Source organism: Mesoplodon densirostris, chromosome 9 (assembly GCF_025265405.1).
Source record: "Mesoplodon densirostris isolate mMesDen1 chromosome 9, mMesDen1 primary haplotype, whole genome shotgun sequence".
Taxonomy (NCBI): Eukaryota; Metazoa; Chordata; class Mammalia; order Artiodactyla; family Ziphiidae; genus Mesoplodon; species Mesoplodon densirostris.
This window is the reverse complement of record NC_082669.1, coordinates 34,325,087-34,331,349: the sequence shown is the minus strand read 5'-3', so window position 1 is coordinate 34,331,349 and position 6,263 is coordinate 34,325,087. Positions and strand designations below refer to the sequence as shown.

General features: G+C 36.5%; 1 protein-coding gene across 3 annotated transcripts in view; it reads left to right on the top strand.

Moving 5' to 3' along the window:
- The first annotated feature begins 1,846 nt into the window (after window positions 1-1,846).
- Window positions 1,847-6,263, top strand: part of SEMA3A (semaphorin 3A) — a 511,012-nt gene continuing 506,595 nt past the window's right edge. For all 3 annotated transcript variants that reach the window (XM_060107643.1, XM_060107641.1, XM_060107640.1), the window contains exon 1: window positions 1,847-2,223. The gene's annotated coding sequence lies outside the window, so the exon portion shown is untranslated. The remainder of the gene's footprint in view (window positions 2,224-6,263) is intronic.

Here is a 6,263-nt window from a genome sequence, read left to right as displayed (position 1 = left end):
TTATTCATTTGGACACACAAAGCTAGAGTATTTAATTCTAAATTATAACTACCCAGAGAAATAAGAGTTTATTTTCAATTTTCCTGTAAAAGAAATCAATAATAATCATTTTATTTTGTGCAGGATAAACATTATTCTGCATAGAGACTGTCCAACATAGTGAAGAGTGAGGATTCTAGAGTCCAATCCAATGGAATCCTGCTTCCAAATCATAAGAAATGTGTGACCTTGGATAGAGTAACCTCTCCAACTCTTTTCCTCATCTGTTAAAAAATTTTTAAAAAGGTGTCCTTGTAGGACAGAAGAGATGATGCGTGGAGAGTTCTTTGCATGGTTTCTGGCCTGTAGTAACTGTTCAATTATCACCATCATCATTATTAATAATAATAGTTATGCAATATATGATATAGGAAAGTAGCTCTCAACAGTATAAGAAAATAGGTCAAACTGTTCAGATCTGTGAAAGTTAATTATATTTATTTTAGTTACTTATACATTTTTTATCCTCAAAGAGTGGTAACATAGAAAGCCCTAAAGTTTCGGGACTTCCCTGGTGGCGCAGTGGTTAAGAACCCACCTGCTTACATGGGACTGAATGAACTGATGAGGATTATTATAAGTTTTGTGTCTTTCTGTTTGAATTAAAAAAAAATCCCACAAGGACTCAGAGGCAAAAGATATACAAATCAATTTTCACTGCAAAGTAAAGGAGCTGTTACAGTGGAGGATTACTGGACTGAATGTCAATATTATGACATAGTGTGAGTGTGTTTCATAATTGCAATCATTGTTGCTTTTGCTGTGGTCATCCATTTACAATGCTTGGTGTCCGTTTATTTATCTCTTGTAAAAATAAAATACAGTGTGTGTGGGAAAAAAAAAAGAACCCACCTGCCAATACAGGGGACACGGGTTCGAGCCCTGGTCCAGGAAGATCCCACATGCCGTGGAGCAACGAAGCCTGTGCACCACAACTGCTGAGCCTGCACTCTAGAGCCTGCAAGCCACAACTACTGAGCCCACGTGCCGCAACTACTGAAGCCTGTGCACCTAGAGCCCATGCTCTGCAACGAGAAGCCACCGCAAGGAGAAGCCCACACACCGCAATAAAGAGTAGCCCCAGCTCGCTGCAACTAGAGAAAGCCCACGCACAACAATGAAGACCCAGTGAAGCCAAAAAAGAAAAAAAAAAAGTTAATTAATTAATTGAAAAAAACAAGAAAGTCCTAAAGTTTCCATGGGTTAAGTTGCCTGAGATAATATGTGGTATGTATCACACCTGCAAGAGGACATTTTTCTAACAACTGGCTTCAGTCACATCTTTAAAAAATGCCCACTTGTAGAATGTCAATCTGTCTGACAGTGTAAATCTCCTTAAAGCAATTTAGTTCAGATTAAAAAGATAACCATGGCTTATGTAGCAGAATGAGGGATCTGTTTCAAAGCCATTACCTTAACACTATCAATAACCCACTACGACCCATGATTGAGTAGTTTTAATTAAGTTCAGTTAGGGTGTGGGGGGAAGGGTGCTTCATTTAATCCTTCGTTAATAGTTAAAGTGAATATTATAAATATCTCTATAACTTTCGTTGCTTGAACATCTTTCTTTTTTATTGAATTTATTGTTTACCATGCTATGGAGCAGTGCCATTTGGGGAACTCCGATTCCCAGGAGCTTTAATGCTACCCCACTTCCAGCACTATAAAATAGAGGCCTGCTGTTTTAATCACGCCTCTCTCTCTCTCAATGTTGTTTGCGCCCTGGTACAACCCATCTGCCTTGAATCTAGTGCTCCGCTGGGGCTGCACACATCTGCCAGCCAGACTACCTTCGTACACAATTACTCAATCCACCATAAGGCTCTTTAATAGGAAACAAGTGTGACAACGGCAAGCCTCTTTTTTTTTTTTTCTCCTCCTCTTAAACCACAGAGTCAAATAGCTCTAATACAGATGAAGCTTGATAGATCCGCCCAGGTGTAGGTGAAATGGTAGAGCCTCAGGGGTAATAGATGTTGTGCTCTCTCAGGCTGAAGTTTAGCACTTTGTCCTGACTGGCTCTTCAGCAGCAGTGCGATGGGCTGTTCCTCGTACAGTTACAAAGTCAACATGCTTCTTGCCGCTCACAGTTATGCCTAATCTGGAGGGCAACCTGGAGCTAGGTAAGAACAGCAGAACCACCCTTTAACTTCAACGTGTGGACAAAGGACAGCAAATGCAGTAAGTGGAAAATTTATCTTTCCTTCTTTTTCTTGGGAATTAGTTAAGGATGCTTACTCTCAGGGAATCCTCTAAAGACTGTGCAAAAAATGAACTAGCATAAAACCTGTGTTGATAACCCTGTGGATTTCCTCTGGTTTCGTTTTTCACCAGTGCCTTGGCACTGTCACTGAAGCTTAGACTCCACGAGTAACTTGCTCATTCAGAAGGTCTCGGAACTAAAATGTGGTGCTAATAATATTGCTAATTCAGTCCTGTAGCCTAGCATATTACCCACTCTTTCTGGGTGAAATGTCCTTTATTTCTGTCAAAAAATGATGGTGGCAAGTGTTTTCTCACAGTTCTGAGAATAGCAAAAAAAATTCTTTAGGAAGCACATACTCTTCCTGAAAATGGATTTCAACTTTTACACATAACTGTACTGTTACATCACTAATCATACTTTAATGGGGGAAAAGTGCTTATAATTTTTGCTTAAATCTGTTCTATAGCTCAGTCCCTTACCAAAGAAGTGATCTTAAAAATTCTAAAAACAGTATTAGGTTGGAGTAGCCATGACAATGATAATGAATTTTTAAAACAAACAAAACAAAACAAAAGGTCATTTGTCTAATAGCATAAGAAAAGATTAAAACCAGATGTAGGAAATCTCAGTTTTGACTTTTTGGTCTTTCATGCTTGGTTTCAAGCAGCCTTCACATTGCGTTTACTTTGCATTTACAACTTTAGATTCACCATTAAACTATGTTTGAACTTGAAGCTCAGATTTGATCTAAGTACAGCCCTGTTCCTTGAGCCCCCTACTCTGATTTTTACTTGGCTATGGGGAGTCTTTTAACTACTACACCATATATCCTGAATTGTGTTAACAAGCTAACTGTGGTGGACCTTTTCAGGTGGAATGTCAGCCAATGTGAAAGAATGTGTTTGCTGTTCGAATGCATGATATTCCATGTAGGAAATAAGCACATGGGACATATGCCCTGACAAAGATTCCAGTTATGATTCCCAAATTCAATCCTTCAAATATTGCACAAAGATGATCATGTTAAAAGAGAATGCAATAAAAACTGTCAGCACATCGTATCTGTTTGTAGCCTTTTGAGGTTTTATCTTTTTTCCTTAATTTAGGCAATTTTTATTTGAAAAATTAGTCTGGAATGCATTGTCATCCCAAAAGACGATTCACATATATAGGCTACATAGGTGAAATTAGATAAAATACTGTTGCATTGTTTAAATAATTCCCCACTGGCTGATGTTTTGTTTTTGTTTTCTAACTATTATAGATGGACACATTGAAATTGATGGTTTAGCCATGACGGTAGAATCCTGATGACTCCTTTGTGTATATTCAGAAATGATTTAGCTTGGATAAAGTTGCTGCTATGAGAGGTTTAATTAATTACTGCTAGTTCAGTATATTTCTTTAAGAATTGCATTTGACATTACTGATGGCGGAGTAAACACAGTTTAAAAGTCATCCTTCATGAAATACTTTAACCGACAATTGTTGGTATTGAATAGCGGTCAATGTCTACCCCCTACAGGGAGAGAATCTAATTTCACTGTGCCTTCCCCAGAACATGAATACCACAGAGTACAGTTCACACATGTGAATGCTGTAACCGTGTCAATGACTCCAACAACTGCCCCTTAATGAAAAGGTCAGCCCTGTGATTAATAGGAAGCCAGTTTGAAAGGCTGGACCTCACTTCAGCACTACATTTGGATTTGTTTCTTCTTGATTTACTTCATTTGCCTTTCAAAGTGTAATAAAAATCAAGTGGCACTACACTGCACTTTTTAAACACCTTATGGTTGATTTTATATGATAGCAACGCATTGGTTAGTATCTTTGGTTCATTAAAAAAATAGTAATTAAGTGAAAAAGTCAGTCAAGCCAATTATTGAGGGCATAAGGATGATGAATGAGAATTTTACTCTTTATCTAAATAGTTAGAATATATAACCTTTGCTTAAGTTTCAGTTAATTTAAAAAACTTTAAGAGGCATTGTGGGGGTGAAGATGGAGTGACAGAGGAAGGGTTTGATATTTTTACCTAAGATGTATTATGCATAAATGCTACCTATATGCTAGAAAGTGAATATACATAGGTAACTTATGCAGATAATTTTGTACCACCAGTGGTAAAATTCATTGAAGAATATAGCTAAATGGAGTTGAAGCCAGTAATTATAAACCTAGTGACATCCTCAGAGAAGTAATCTAGTTATCTAAAATTTGTAATGGTTGCTTAGTTACAACTAAGTTTCCAATAAAAACTTGTGCTTGAAAGCATTATGATTAAGTCCAACTTAAAATTTAAAAAAGAATATTTTTTAACTGGAACTATATTTTGCTAGTAAATATCATGTTAAAATTTATGCAATTCACAAATTAGATGGTCCTTAATTAAGTTGCTTTGTCTTTTCATTGATCTATGTGTTTTGTGTCCCTGTGGCTTTATCTGTGCGTGTTTTCAAATAAGATTGTGCTGAGTAATTAAGTAATACAAACAATGTAAGTATATGTACTATATTTATTATACTTGAAAATTTCCATATACTTGTAGGAAAATTTTTAGCAATCACAGGAATATATCTACTTATTCTAAGGGATATTCTCTTTTAAATAACTTTTATTTTTTTAACCCTAAATCAGCAGTTACAGGATTTTATAACTCCATTTTCACTTACAGTAAAGGACTATATTACATATCAATATAGAAAGTATAGGAAAAAATATAGTCCAATTTCAATGGCCACTCAAGGAGGAAACAGTGTAGTCAACTCTATAATGGGCACACAATGTGTCCTAGATGTTCTCCCACTTTATCAATGACCATAGCTATATCTTCCAGGTTATCTTCTATTCAGGGTTACATTTTTGCTCTGAATTGGAAGCCACCTATTTCCAGATAGGGTACTAATGAATAATATTTGTTGGGAATCCTCAAGGAACCAGACACTGCACTGAGCATGTTGTACCCATTATTTATTTAGTCCTTAGAGCCCAATGAAGTAAGTACTATTTCTGTTCCCATTTATAAATGTAAAAGCAGAGTGGTTGAGGGGCTTGCCCAATGTCACACAGCTAGTAGGTAGTGGAACTTGGGCTCAAATTAACTTTCCCTGAGGACAGATATCTCCTCCAACCACTGGACTTCACTTCTCTTAACAAGTGACTTCATCATCAGTACATTTAACTTCATCTCTGATCACTTTATCAGTACTACTTGAATGAAAGGCATTCATAAATGGACATAGATAGAACATCCAATCAAACAAAACATAAATAGTTAAATGCCAGTGAGTATGATGTCACTTCAAGTTACATCATCATTCAGCACTTATAGATTCTACTACTTTTCAGAGTTTTATTGCAGGTAAAGAAGGAGTTGCAGTTACACCCCAGACATTTGGGGAAGAACTGATCCTTCCACCCTCACACAGTTGCCAAATTTCCATTCCTATTAATATTGAGTCTCTGAGAAGAGTTTGTCTCCTGAGGGTATTTCCAACCAAGCCACTGCTGACTTTATCACAATGGGGTGACTCTTATCGCAGTGGCCTCCCAATGAGAGTCACCAAAACACATTCCCACCTCTAAGACAGTGAAGAAAACGAGCTGTCAATTATTCACCCTCAAAGATTTTTAGGCCTCAGTTATTTAGTAGGACCACCTGGATATTTATTTTTTTTAAATTTGAATGCTAATTGGACTTTTCCTTATCTGTGGATTTTTTTTTTCTTTTCTGTCATGTAGACATAGCCTGGAAATCACCTATTTGAGAAATTTCATTTCAAATACAGATTTTCCTAAGACCTACATCTGTGTTTTCTCTATCTGCTGAAACACTTTCTCCCTAAGATGGACGTTCATCAATATAATTGAGAATATTTCTTTGTAGAGAGATCAAAACCAAAATATTTGTGATAAAACCGCTTCTATTTCATAACATAACTTTTATCATTATGGGCTTGTGTATTCGCTCCCTAATAGACAGAATATTCAGTTTAAAAGGAGTTTGGTTTTT